The sequence below is a fragment of the Macaca nemestrina genome, chromosome 15 (assembly GCF_043159975.1).
Source record: "Macaca nemestrina isolate mMacNem1 chromosome 15, mMacNem.hap1, whole genome shotgun sequence".
In the NCBI taxonomy this organism is placed as follows: domain Eukaryota; kingdom Metazoa; phylum Chordata; class Mammalia; order Primates; family Cercopithecidae; genus Macaca; species Macaca nemestrina.
The window spans coordinates 3,426,085-3,438,789 of NC_092139.1; the positions used below are offsets into that span (position 1 = coordinate 3,426,085).

Consider the following 12,705-nt stretch of genomic DNA (forward strand, 5'->3'; position numbering starts at 1 on the left):
TTTCTGAATGTTCTGCTTTCTTGGTCACCCCCTTGACTCGGAGCTCATTTCAAGGACTTCGATTCTCCAGGGCAGGTTTGTTCAGTGTTTATTGCCTGGAAATTAAAGGATTTAGGGGTCTTTGCTAAAGGACTAAAACGGTGCGTTTTTCTCCCTACTCAATGAATGCGGCCACATTTGAGGAATTTTATTCCCACAGTGGTTTCCTCTGATGTGCTGAGTGTGAAGCCAAAACCCCAAAGCCAGCAAGAATTACGTCGGCTTTGCTTTTCTTTATGAGAAAATGGCCCATAAAATGTTAACGCGCCGTTCCAAATGTGGCCGGTGACGCCTAATTAAGAGGACACTCTTAGGTGCGGAGCAAGCTGCACCGGCAGCCGGAGAGGGGCTCCCTGCACCCTGCTTTCCCCTCACAGATGCCCTCCAGCCGCTCATGCACCCCTGGCTGGCTCAAGCAACACGACAGTGTGACTATGACTGTAGGATCAAATCTGGGCTGGTCATCCCCGGGACAATAAGCCAGTGAGGTCCTGAGAAGGCCAGGGCTAAACCTTGGCCACGTAATGTGGCGGGCAGGCCCCAGTCAGCCACGGCATGTGCCCTACACGCTGCCAGGCCACACGGGGAACCCAGCAGGTGCAGCAGGGCTGAGCCACAGGGAGGGGTCAGGACAGCCCCTCAGACCTGAGGCAAGGGAAAGCCTGGAAATCTCTTCTCTCTCCTCTCAATGATCATCTTTAATTTATTTCAACAGCAACGGCAACAGCAGCAGCAGCAGCCACCACTTGGATTGTGCTACACTCTCAATGTGCATCAGTGGATCCATTTTCATAAGGACCCAGCAAAGTGGGGATAGCTAACTCTAGCACCCTTGTCAGGAAACTGTGGTTCAGAGAGGTCACGTCGCCAGGGAGAGGTAAGTCTTGGAATGCAAAGGAGAGCGATTTGACTCCAGGGTCTGGTGGGGATCCAGGAGGACTGTCCAGAAACCTGCGCTCTCCCACTCACATGCTGCCGGGAGACATTTCCGCGCCTTAGAGCAGCCATGGCCAACCTTGGTGCTGGGATGTTTGGGCCTCTGGGGGGTGGGGGGTGTCCTAAGCACCGTAGGATGGTTAGTGGCACCCTGGCCTCCCCCTACACAATGCCAGCACCACCCAACATCCCTAGACATTGTCGAATGTCCCTTGAGGGAAAATCACCCCTCGCTGAAAACCACTGCCATAGAATCTTCAGAATAATCCCCATCCCTGTAAATTATCGATTCCTCACAGCTACAAACAGGAAAACACAGTCCTGCAACACTGACACAGAAGATAAGTCCTTTCAGCACAAAGCAGGGCTGCTGGGGTGAAAAATCATCATTCTCTGTTATGCTCAAAGATAAATTTCATTAACTCAACCAAGCTAAAAAGCAATTTTTATTTGCAGATTTTTCTAACGGGGCACATTCCAGGCTCTGGCATGAAGGGCTGTTCCCACCCAGTGGAAGGTGAACTGGGGTGAATCATCGTACTGCACTTCCAGAGGAAAAGGGGAAGTGGGGGAGGAGGAGGGGGAAGGAGGGGGGTATGGGGGAGGGGGAGGGGAGGAGGGGAAGAGGGGAGGAAGGGGAGGAGGAGGGAGAGAGGGAGGATGAGGGAGGGGGGAGAGGGAGCGGGAGAGGGAGGAGGAGAGGGAGGAAGAGAAGGGAGAAGAGGAGGGAGGGGGAGGGGAGGAGGGGAGGAGGGGAAGAGGGGATGAAGGGGACAGGGAGGGAGAGAGGGAGGAGGGGGAAGAGGAGGGAGAGGGAGGGGAGGAGGGGAAGAGGGGAGGAAGGGGAGGGGGAGGAAGAGAGGGAGAAGGCGGAGGAGGAAGGAGAGGCAAAAGAGAGGGAGGGGAGAGGGAGGAGGGGGGAGGAGGAGGAGGGAGAAGGGAAGGAGGGGGAGCGGGAGAGGGAGGAGGAGGGGGAGGAAGAGGAGGGGGAAGAGGAGGGAGAGGGGGAGGGGAGGAAGGGAAGAGGGGAGGAAGGGGAGGAGGAGGGGGAGGAAGGTAGTAGAATTAATCTGAATTAAAAGCCAGGATGCACAGGAAGTGACCAGTTTGAGAGATGTCCACTCTCAGTGCTGTGGAATAGAATCTGGTTTTCTATAAAGATTAAATTCTGCAAGGCTCAGTGTATTAAGGCAGTTTACAAGATAATGAGTTAGATAACGGTGGTGAAATAAATTTACAGGCCAGAGTCGCGGGCATTATGCAACGTGCGAAGGCTTGGCATATCGCCGGAGATTGCGAAATTAATTTTAATGGAAGAGAAAATGTTAGTCCAGATACAGGCTGCTTCAGGGACACACGGCCACCCCATGGTTCCAGACCCTGGCACCTCTGCAACCCCAGATTCCCCCATTCACAACCTTGAGATCCTTCCCACCACTAAGCTTTGCCTCCAGTGGAGGAAGTAGCAAATTCATCATGTGTATGCTTCCCACAGGTGGAAACCTAGGAGGCAGCAGAGCAAACAGCAGAAGTGAAGCCTGGCTGGAGCAGAAAAAGCAGGACAGAGTCAGACAGGCGAGAGCCCCTGTGGCGGATCAGAAACCTGTGGAACTAAGAGGGGTGGAGGGGAGGAGATGGGGCCCATGGGGTCCCCAGAGCCTGAGCTCAGCCCCAGGGGCCCCTTGGTCCTGCATGCCACACAGGCAGAGAGAACATTGAGGCTTCCGGGGTCCTGGGACCTCCTGTGCGCCGCGAGGATGGGACATTGACACACTCGTCGTCCGCAGCGTCTCACAGGTGCACAGGGTGGCGGGCTCCTTGCTGCACTGTTGGATGAAGAACTCCGAAGGGCAGAAAAACGGCAAGTGGCAGACGGCCAGGAAGAAAATGCAGGTGACCCGGGGGAGTGAACGGAAGGCTAGGAAAAGAATGCAAACCAATAGGAAACGGCCAGCCCCCCTAGAGAACATCTCCATCCAAGGAGAAATACAAATGGCCTCAAACACGAGACAGCCTACCCCACCACAACCAGGCGACAGAAATCTAAACAAAATACAATGCTTTGTTTTCTTTTCACCAGGTCAGAAACGAAAAGGGCTGGACGTCCCGCGCACCAGAGAGGCTACCCCTCGCACGGCTCACGCTCCGCTGGCAGGCACATGGGCTGGTGCAGTCCTTTCTAAAGCAATGTAAAGACGTCTGCCATATGTTCGGACGTGCTCAGTGCATTGTGGAAAAACACTGGCTCTCACGAGGGACAACGCTGTCAACAAATGAATGTCACCAAAAGTGACTAAATAAATTTTAATCAGGGATTTTTTAAATGAGGTGAAACTCTTTGTTCTGACACGGCATGTATTTCAACATATATTAAATTTTAAAAGTAAGTTGCAGAACAGAAAGACAAACTTTGCACATTGTCACTTATTTACAGAAGCTAAAAATCAAATGAACTCATGGAGATAGAGAGGAGGAGAAAGGTGGCCAGAGGCTGGGAAGGGTAGTGGGGCAAAGTGGAGACGGTGAGTGAGCACAAAAAAAAGTTAGAAATAATGAATAAGAACTAGGATTTGTTAGCACAACAGGGTGACTGCACTCAATAATAATCTAATTGTACACTTAAAAATAACTAAAGGAGGCTGGGCGTGGCGGCTCACAGCTGTAATCCCAGCACTTTGGGAGGCTGAGGCAGGTGGATCACCTGAGGCCAGGAGTTTGAGACCAGCCTGGCCAACATGGTGAAACCCCATCTCTACTAAAAACACAAAAATTAGCCTGGTATGGTGGCGTGTGCCTGTAGTCCCAGCTACTCGGGAGGCCTAGGCTGGAGAATCGCTTGAACCTGGGAGGCGGAGGTTGCAGTGAGCTGAGATTGCGCCACTGCACTCCAGCTTGGGCAACAGAGTGAGACTCTGTCTCAAAAAGATAAATAAATAAAAATAAAAATAACTAAAAGAGTGTAACTGGATGTTTGTTAAACAAAGGATAAATGCTCGAGAGGATGGTATCCCATTCCCCTGATGGGATTACGGTGCATTCCACGCCTGTATGAAAACATCTCACGCCCTCCCATAAACATACATGCCTGCTACGTATCCACAAAAAATAAAAATTATAACAAAAGTAAGTTGCAGAACAATGTCTAGTAAACGTCATTTATGCTGAAGTATACAGCTGTCCCTTGGTATCAGTGGGAGACTGGTTCCAAGACTTACCTCTGCACATGCCAAAATCTGTAGACGCCCAAGTCCCTGATATGAAATAGTGCAGTGTGTGCGTAGAATCCATGCACCCCCTCCCACAGACTTCGCATCATCTCTGGATCACTTATAATACGGAATACAATGTAAATGCTATGTACACAGTTGTTAGACTGGATTGTTTAGGGAAGAATGACAAGAAAAAAGTCTGTCCACGTTCAGCACAGGCACAATTCTTTCTCCGAATATTTCTGATCTGTGGTTGGTTGATCCAGGGAGGCAGAGCCCATGGAAATGGCCATGACCTGGCCTCCCCAGCATCTGAAAGCAGAGATGAGAGCAGGCCCTGAACACGGCTGCCCGGGGATGGAGGGCGGGCGGCTGTGCCACCCAAGGCACTGCCCCCACCACAGCTGCCCCCCAGCCCCACCGCAGCATTCAGGATGCAGCGCATGCCTGGCCCCTGCTTCAGACCGGCTCAGCCTAGAGTGACGGTCTCTGTACTGAGTCACTCTTCGATGTGTACAGTATTTCCTTTCAAAATTATTCCTAGGAAATAAAAAAAGGCAGCATGCGACATGCTCATGGAATCATAATTCCAAGAGAAGCTCGAGTTTCCAACACAGGATCTTTCCCATAAGAGTGGCAATTTTCCACTCAAAACACAACTTTCCTCTCCAGGCCACTTGAGGGCGCGCTTAGCACCGGGGGAGGGGGTGTCTGCCTGACCCTGGGTGGGAGAGGCAAGGTCAGAGGTGTTCCACTGGCCTCTGTGGCACTGGAAGGTGGCTGCCTCCTCCCACATGCATCCAGTTCCTTCCTGACGTGACTGTCCCAGTGGGCAGGGGCAGGAGGAGAGGGGCTCCTGGGCTCCTGGTGCTGGGCTGAGTCTGGCACCGAGGCGGCCACTCAAACATAACATGCGCTGCCCTGCCCCGGGGGTGAGCTATGCTCTAAGCTGGGTCCCACACGAACTTGGTCCTTTCCCCTCCCGGAAACCTTAGGCACACACGCTCCTTTCCACGGACATGATTGGCTTCAGAGGAGTCTTATTTGCAGGCGGATCAGCAAGACCGCCCCTGAGGGCCGTTTCCACGAGTGACTGTGTGATTCTTCACAACACAAGGACATGCCTCATGAGGCATGAAAGGGAGCTCTGGGGAACCCCAGCTTTCACTCCACAGGCCTCCCGATGAGGCCCGACGTGCCATACCCCAGGTCCACACATGCCCGGCAGCACCCAGCAACGGGGACGTCAGCCAACACCCCAGCTCCCGGCCTCGTCTGGAGCCTGGCTCTGCTCACCCTCCCCAGGCGCCTGCAGGATTTTTCCTCACTGACCTTGTAAATTAACTGGCTCACACCTCAGGTGGGCGTTTTCTCCCCACGATTCAGTTCACATCAAACACTAGCTGGTGCTCACGAGGCAAACTTCAGCCCAGAAGTGCTGAATCCTACCCAGCACGGGAGCTGCCACACCCGGCTGCGAAGCTGGGGCTGAATCCCAGGTTGCAGCCACCTTTCTCCCCAGAACCAACTCCACGGCTATGGAACAGCCCTGGGTTGGGGCAGGTGGAGCACACGTGGCCCTGCAGGGGCCCCGCTGTCTGTTCCTGATGACCCAGCCTGTCTGTCGGGGCTGCAGGCCGGTTCCTGAGAAGTGGTCCATGATCCATATAGACAGGCACTCTGTCCCATGACGTACGTGTGATCTCCCAAGCACAAAACCCAGGATGCTGGAGCTGCACAGCGTAAAATACAACAGGAAGCTAACTACATAAAGGACCAACCGCGGCACAGTGTGGGCCTCCCCCCACCACCGTTATTCCCAGAAGCCCTGGGCAGCCAGGAGAGGAGGGGCTGCAGGTCTCTATGCCTCTTCTCTTTCAAATGTAGCTCCAAAACAAATGGAAAACAAACAAGAGCTTTTAGAGACCCTGTGTCAGTTATATCCAAAAATCCAAATGGCTTTCTCTTCCATACTGGAGACAGAAACAGTTATTGGCTGTCATTGGAGGGTTTATTTCAAAGCCAGGAAGAAAGAGGCCCTTCGGAAGTGACAAACGTTTTCATACTTCCTCAAGTCCTGTTCTCACTTCTGCCCACATGTCCACCTGCTCAGGGTCATAAACTCCCAGCCATTTGGAGAGATTCAGCCAGATTATCAAAAGAAGACGTCGTGATGCATAAACTGATCCTGGGTTATTTAAACACAGGAAGTGAAAGAAAATTAAAGAGAACAGAAGTGAGACTCTCACTGGAAGCTCAGCTTTAAGATGAGACAAAGCGGGCAGCGTTCAGCCTCTCTATGTCTTGGTGGAGAGAACCGCTGGCAGCACTTCCCTTGTCTCCTACTGACATGGTCTGGCTGTGTCCCCACCCAAATCTCATCTTGAATTCCCATGTGTCATGGGAGGGACCCAGTGGGAGGGAATTGGATCATGGGAGTGGATCTTTCCCGTGCTGTTCTCGTGACAGCGAATAAGTCTCATGGGATCTCATGGTTTTATCAAGGGGAGTCCCCTGCACACGCTCTCTTGCCTGCCGTCATGTAAGATGTGCCTTTGCTCCTCCTTCACCTTCCACCATGAATGCGAGGCCTCCCCAGCCCTGTGGAACTGCGAGTCCATTAAACCTCTTTCCTTTATAAAAGACCCAGCCTCAGGTATGTTTTCATTAGCAGCGTGAGAACAGACTAATATACCTAACTCTCTCCAAATGTAGAAATGTTTACCGTTATGGGGCAAAACAGACCAGTGAGAAGCCACCATGTTACAGGCACACCTGTTCCCAGAGAAAAGTCTTCCCTGATAATACACACGTGGGTTTCCACTCTTCCCTTTAACCATGGAAAGGGCTGTTCCTCATTTTAAGGACTTGTTATTCCCTCTGACTCTCAGACTTCGCAGACAGAAGGCTCCTCTGATAATCCAGGCACGGTTCAAATGCCATGCTTCCCACCTGGTGTGTGGGTCCCAATTCGAATCAGCTGAAGTTGAAGAGACCGACGTCCTGTGCCAAACCAGGAAAGCACACCCCGTCAAATGTTATAAGACAAAGAAGGTGAGTTGGTGCTTCACAAACACTACCTGCCGCTGGCTTATTCTGCCTGGTAAGCATCCACATCTCCTGACTAAGCTGAACAATGGACTTCCAGGTCCATGATGAATCAGAACAGCCTTAAGTGTCTCTCAGCACTCACACTAGAGGGAAACTGGAAAGGTCTAATTCATTTTAAATAGCACTGACAGCTGCCATTAATGATTCCTTCTGCGATCTGTCATCCATATTTATATTTAGTCACCACAGGAAGCATCGTGGGAGTCAATATCCTCTTATATTTTTTTTCTTTCTTTTTGGTAAAGTATGAAGAGGGGGAAATGTGTAGATACTTTTGCTTTTCCTTTAAGCAAAATCCAAGTAAGAACATTTGGAATTATCTAAGACAGAAGCTTCATCTAATCTGACTATGTGTACATTTCTAAAACCACGTTGGCCATCATGCAGACTCAGCTGCCACTAGTAAAATGTGTGCAGCAAGCATTTGGCCAGGTAGCAGCACGGCTGTCACCTGTCTTCTGAATGCAGGCAGGGCCCCGGGGCCACGTAGGGCATGAGGCTATGACTTTGGTTTCCCACAGAGGTCAGGTTCTGAGGACCGCAGTCCATGAGTCAGTGGTACTGTGGGTTCCTGCTGGGAGTTCGGGCCCTACACTAGGTTCTGCGGATGAAGTTAGTAAAACATGGTACTGACCTTGAAGAACCCTCGGGCTAACGGAGGAGACAGCCATGAAACCACATTATTAGACAATGGGAGAAATGGTTTATGAGACATGTGTGCCAATCTGCAGGGGAGCAAGCGGAGCTGCCTGGGAATGTGGGATGTGGATGAGGGACAGATGGGGAGCACCTGTATGTGGAGTCAATATGATCTAAGTCCCGCCCTGGCCCACTCACTGTTGCCTCTCACCTGCACAGCGCAGAGCCTGGCTTCCTGGTGCACCCCGGCCCCCGGAATCCATTCTCACGCAACAGCAGAGGGGTTAAATTTTTTTTTTTTTTTTTTTTTTTTTTTGAGACAGAGTCTCGCTCTGTCACCCAGGCTGGAATGCAATGGTGTGATCTCAGCTCACTGCAACCTCTGCCTCCTGGTTCAAGTGATTCTCCTGCCTCAACCTCCCGAGTAACTGGGATTATAGGCACGTGCTACCACGCCTGGCTAATTTTTGTATTTTTAGTAGAGATGGGGTTTCACCATGTTGGCCAGGCTAGTGTTGAACTCCTGGCCTCAGGTGATCCGCCTGCCTCAGCCTCCCAAAAGGCTGGGATTACAGGTGTGAGCTACCATGCCCAGCCAGTAGAGAGCTTAATTTAAACCTCAAATCCAACAGCACATTCCTGCTCTGACCCATTCCCAAAGCCTCCTCGTGGCCCTGGGAATGCAGCCCAAGCTCCTTGCTGGGGCCCCATGGCTGGCCTGGCTGATCCCTGCCTCCCTCCGACCATACCAACCATGCACTGATTCTACTCATGGCCCCTGGGGCCGTCTTGTGGTTCTTCTAGGACTTCCTGACTCAGTTCCTGGTCTCAGTTTCCTGCCTCTACTGTTCCCTCTTCCAGACACACTCAGCCCAAGGCCTGACAGAATGGAATGACCACCTCACCCCGGGAGAGACCGTCCTGACTGCACATCAGCCCCTCAGCCTCCAGCCCATGGCGCTGATTTCCCTGCAGCATTTATCCCGCGTGGGATCCACTCGCTGTGCACTTCCCCGTGTATTCTGCTTCTCCCAGGGGAGTGCCACCTGCATGAGGAAAGGAGAACGCGCCGCCGGATGCTTAGAAAATACCAGGTCCACAGTAAGTGCTCAGCAAACATTTACCGAATAGAAGAAGCAGAGCTGACAGGGCACCCTAAGGAATGTGTACCTTGGAGGGCGCCTCTCCTCTTGTCCATGTCTTTCCTGCCGGCGGCAGGGGTCGTCCACCTCTCTAGTTTGTAACCCAGAAGCACAAAGAGCCCTCCCTGAGGATGAAGCGCCAACACCACTCGCTCCTGGCAGCCGCTTCCTTGCTGTCCATTCAGGTTGTCAGTGCAGGGGCCACAGATTCTCTCTTCCCCTGTTCCCCCACTCATTGCTAGAAGGGAAGGTAAACCTGATAGGCCGTGAATCAACATTTCCTGTCTAATAAGATGAACGCGTCGTTAGAAGTGTCCCAGGTAGGGCTCCTTACATTGTTATGATAGATTTTCCACCCTGGGTATTCCATAAAGGCACGGTTACCTTGTCCTCACGGACTTCTTCCACCCCATACTACATTAAGCTGAGTAAAAATGAAATACGGAATGTTCAGTGAAACATTATATTCCCAATGAAACATGGCAAATTAATTACAAGAACGAACACTGCTTTTAAAAACCAGAGGGCTTGAGTTTCACTATGCTAATCATTGCGGGATGGTGTTGCCTGAGGTTTTAAAACTACTCCAGGTGAGACAGTAGAGAAGAACATGGCATGTTGTCCCTCTCGGTTTCACTGGGGTGGAAATATGACTTTTACAGATGAATGTAACTGCAAATATGCCAGCAGCGAGGGAGGCGCACGGGGCCTGGCCGGAAATGCACACACAGAACCCATTTAGGTTTCTCATTACGAGCAAGTGTTGACTCTTGGTAGAATTTGATTGTTCACCGGAAGAGACAGCTAGGAATCCAAATGCTGTAAAAATCACTTCTGCCCCCACTGTGACCTGGGCACAAGTAGCTCTACCTTGGACTTGGCCTTGTACCTGAGAGCTCTCACTCAGAACACAGCACGGTTGGGCACTCAGGTGCATCCTAGACTCGAGTCTGCAGGCCAATAGCCGGCGCACAACATGACTGTTTCAAAGGATCCAAAGCTGAGGAAGATGTTCTATAATTCTGCTGATTCTGACCCTTGATTGGTGGCTTCATATGATCAATTTTAATCTTAGGAAAGCCTTATTTTGAGCCATTGCCTGTGAGCTTGTGTTAGTATTATAGACATCACACAAAAAGTAAAATATTAAAGTTGAACACAAGACACTGGGAAACAAGGATTTAGCCAAAAATCACAAAGAAAAATCAATCTAGGAACCGGCAGCATGTGTGGAACTCTCTAAATTAATGAGCAACAGGGAAACACAATGCCTTACTTCTCAGTGAAGGGGTGGTTTGGCCCCTGGCTACCTTGTCACTGAGAACAATGGCAAATGTAGAAAACAAAAATACTTGAGAACATTCACGAGAAAAGAACAGACACAACTTCAATAAGTTGCTTCTCTTGAACTCACCATGTTAACAACCATAATTTATGTATTTTTGAAAATTACTTCAAATCCTTTCTTGATTGTGGACAGAAGAATAATTACAAATAAACAAATAGAAAAGCCTGACTGGCCAAGTCATTCCAGTCCTGCAGTAATTCCCAAATGAACATGCAAACTGAGGGCCCAGTCCATGTACAGCCTCCGTGTGTGACCCCAGTGGAAGTAAAGCCTTATAGCTGAACTCATCAGAGGGTGTAAGAATATACACAAAGAACAAAGCATCAGTATCAACCCCAGCGGGTCCCATGGACCATTCCACTCGTCCATTGAGGCCGACCCTAACCCGTCTCCTCCCAAGTCCTCATTAGTGCTTCCCTCGGCCCCAGAGTGACTGCTCATGTGGAACTTCCTGAAAGTCCTCGGTGCACTGAGTTTCACCACATTCCTGTGTCTTTGCTCAAACTTGTTCCTTTTCCTGGAACGGTCCTCTTCATTCTTCACATAGGTACAATCCTTTGAATCTAAGTGAAGTCAATTTCTCAAGGAGTTATTCAGTGTTTTGTTGTTTTGTTTTGTTTTTAATCTTGGCCCCTGTAGTGTCTAGCCTAAGTGGGCCCCATTCTTTCAACTGATGTGACCAACTGTCTTTGCTGTGACAGGCACATGAAGCTGACATAATGGCCCATACCCTCTCAAAGCTTCAAGCCTAATAATCATGCCAATCTGTTTCTAACATGAGCTGGGAAAAGTGCTCTAAAGCAAACTCACATGGTACTAGAAGAGCCCCTAACAACTTCAGCCAGGACTCCAGACTACTGGAGACGTGACACAAACCACAACATGATGAGCCTTTTTGGAAGCCACTGAGACTCCAGGGTCATTTGTTACTGCAACCATAACGTGCCTATGCTGACTGCCACTGGAACCACTGAGAGTTTTCTACTCTTGCTGCAGGATCTTAAAAACAAATACACAAAGCTGATGTGTTTCTTAAACACATCACAAACATTGCTTGAGATCCGCCTGGGCTCCAACACTGATGCACAGCAGACACCCATGCGCACACAAATTTTCTCACATAACTATTCAAGAATTCTAGTTAAATATTGTTCTTTTCATGTTCCTGGCTCCCGGCCAATCCCTTGATATAATCTGAATGAAAATCATTTTTTGGCAAGGACTGCTAACCTGAAGTTTCTTTTACCTTAAGTCACAATCATTTTGGGTCTTATTTTCCAGCCTAGAACAGATATTCATCTACTTACCCACACTACGCAAGCTAAGCGCAAAAACTCTTCAGAAACAGAACGTATTCCAAAAGGGGGATCGGCAAATGTGTGCGTCACCAGCCACAGCACGAAACGGGCATCCTCCACCCGGAGCAGCAGCTTTTAAATGACACGACGAGGCGCCCAGAGCCTCTGAACTCATCAGCGTGTCCCTTCATCGCCAGTGAGGTCATCTATGAGGGACGGGGAAACATCTAGTTGAGAGCACTGGGCCGTAGATGGGCAACTTCAAATCCATTCATATTCAGGAGGCTTCGATTGCTCATGTTACTTTTTGTTTTTGTTTTTCAAGAGGCTAATGTTCATTTAAGATGCCACCTTTATGTCTGGCTATAATGGCCACACAGAAGTTTAAAACAGAGGGTTTTTTGGTTCACAGATTTCATCTGCTGCCCCCTGGGCTCCCACAGTCTCCGTGATTAAGAGAGAATCACTTCCAAGTCAAGGAAATCTCCAGAGAAGAGGTTCTGTGTGCATCTCCCTGCCCGGGATACTGCAGCACATCCTTCCCAGCCAGGGCAGAATGAATGGTCTGAGTCAGCAGTCCCCAGCCCCCAGGCCTGGACTGGTCCTGGTCTGTGGCCTGTTGGGAACAGGGCTGCATCGCAGGAGGTGAGCGGCAGGTGAGTGAGCGAAGCGTCCTCTGTATTTACAGCCGCTCCCCATGGCTCACATTCTCGCCTGAGCTCCACCTCCTGTCAGATCAGCGGCAGCATTAGATTCTCATAGGAGCTCAAACCCTATTGTAAACTGCATAGGCGAGGGATCTAGGTTGCACACTCCTTATGAGAATCTAAAGCCTGATGATCTGTCACTCTCTCCCATCACCCCCAGATGGGACTGTCTAGTTGCAGGAAAGCAACCTCAGGCTCCCACTGACTGTACGTCATGGTGAGTTGTGTAATTATTTCTTTATATATCACAATGCAATAATAAGAGAAATAAAGTGC

The 12,705-nt window shown here is 50.3% G+C and overlaps 1 protein-coding gene and 1 long non-coding RNA gene across 2 annotated transcripts in view; one reads left to right on the forward strand and one right to left on the reverse strand.

Moving 5' to 3' along the window:
• LOC105470550 (cadherin 4) overlaps positions 1–12,705 on the reverse strand; it is a 683,954-nt gene that overhangs the window by 584,013 nt on the left and 87,236 nt on the right. The window lies entirely within an intron of this gene.
• Positions 820–2,549, forward strand: LOC105470549 (uncharacterized). The gene is made up of 3 exons (XR_980585.3): positions 820–916; positions 1,432–1,492; positions 2,471–2,549. It is a non-coding gene; the product is annotated as an uncharacterized lncRNA (long non-coding RNA).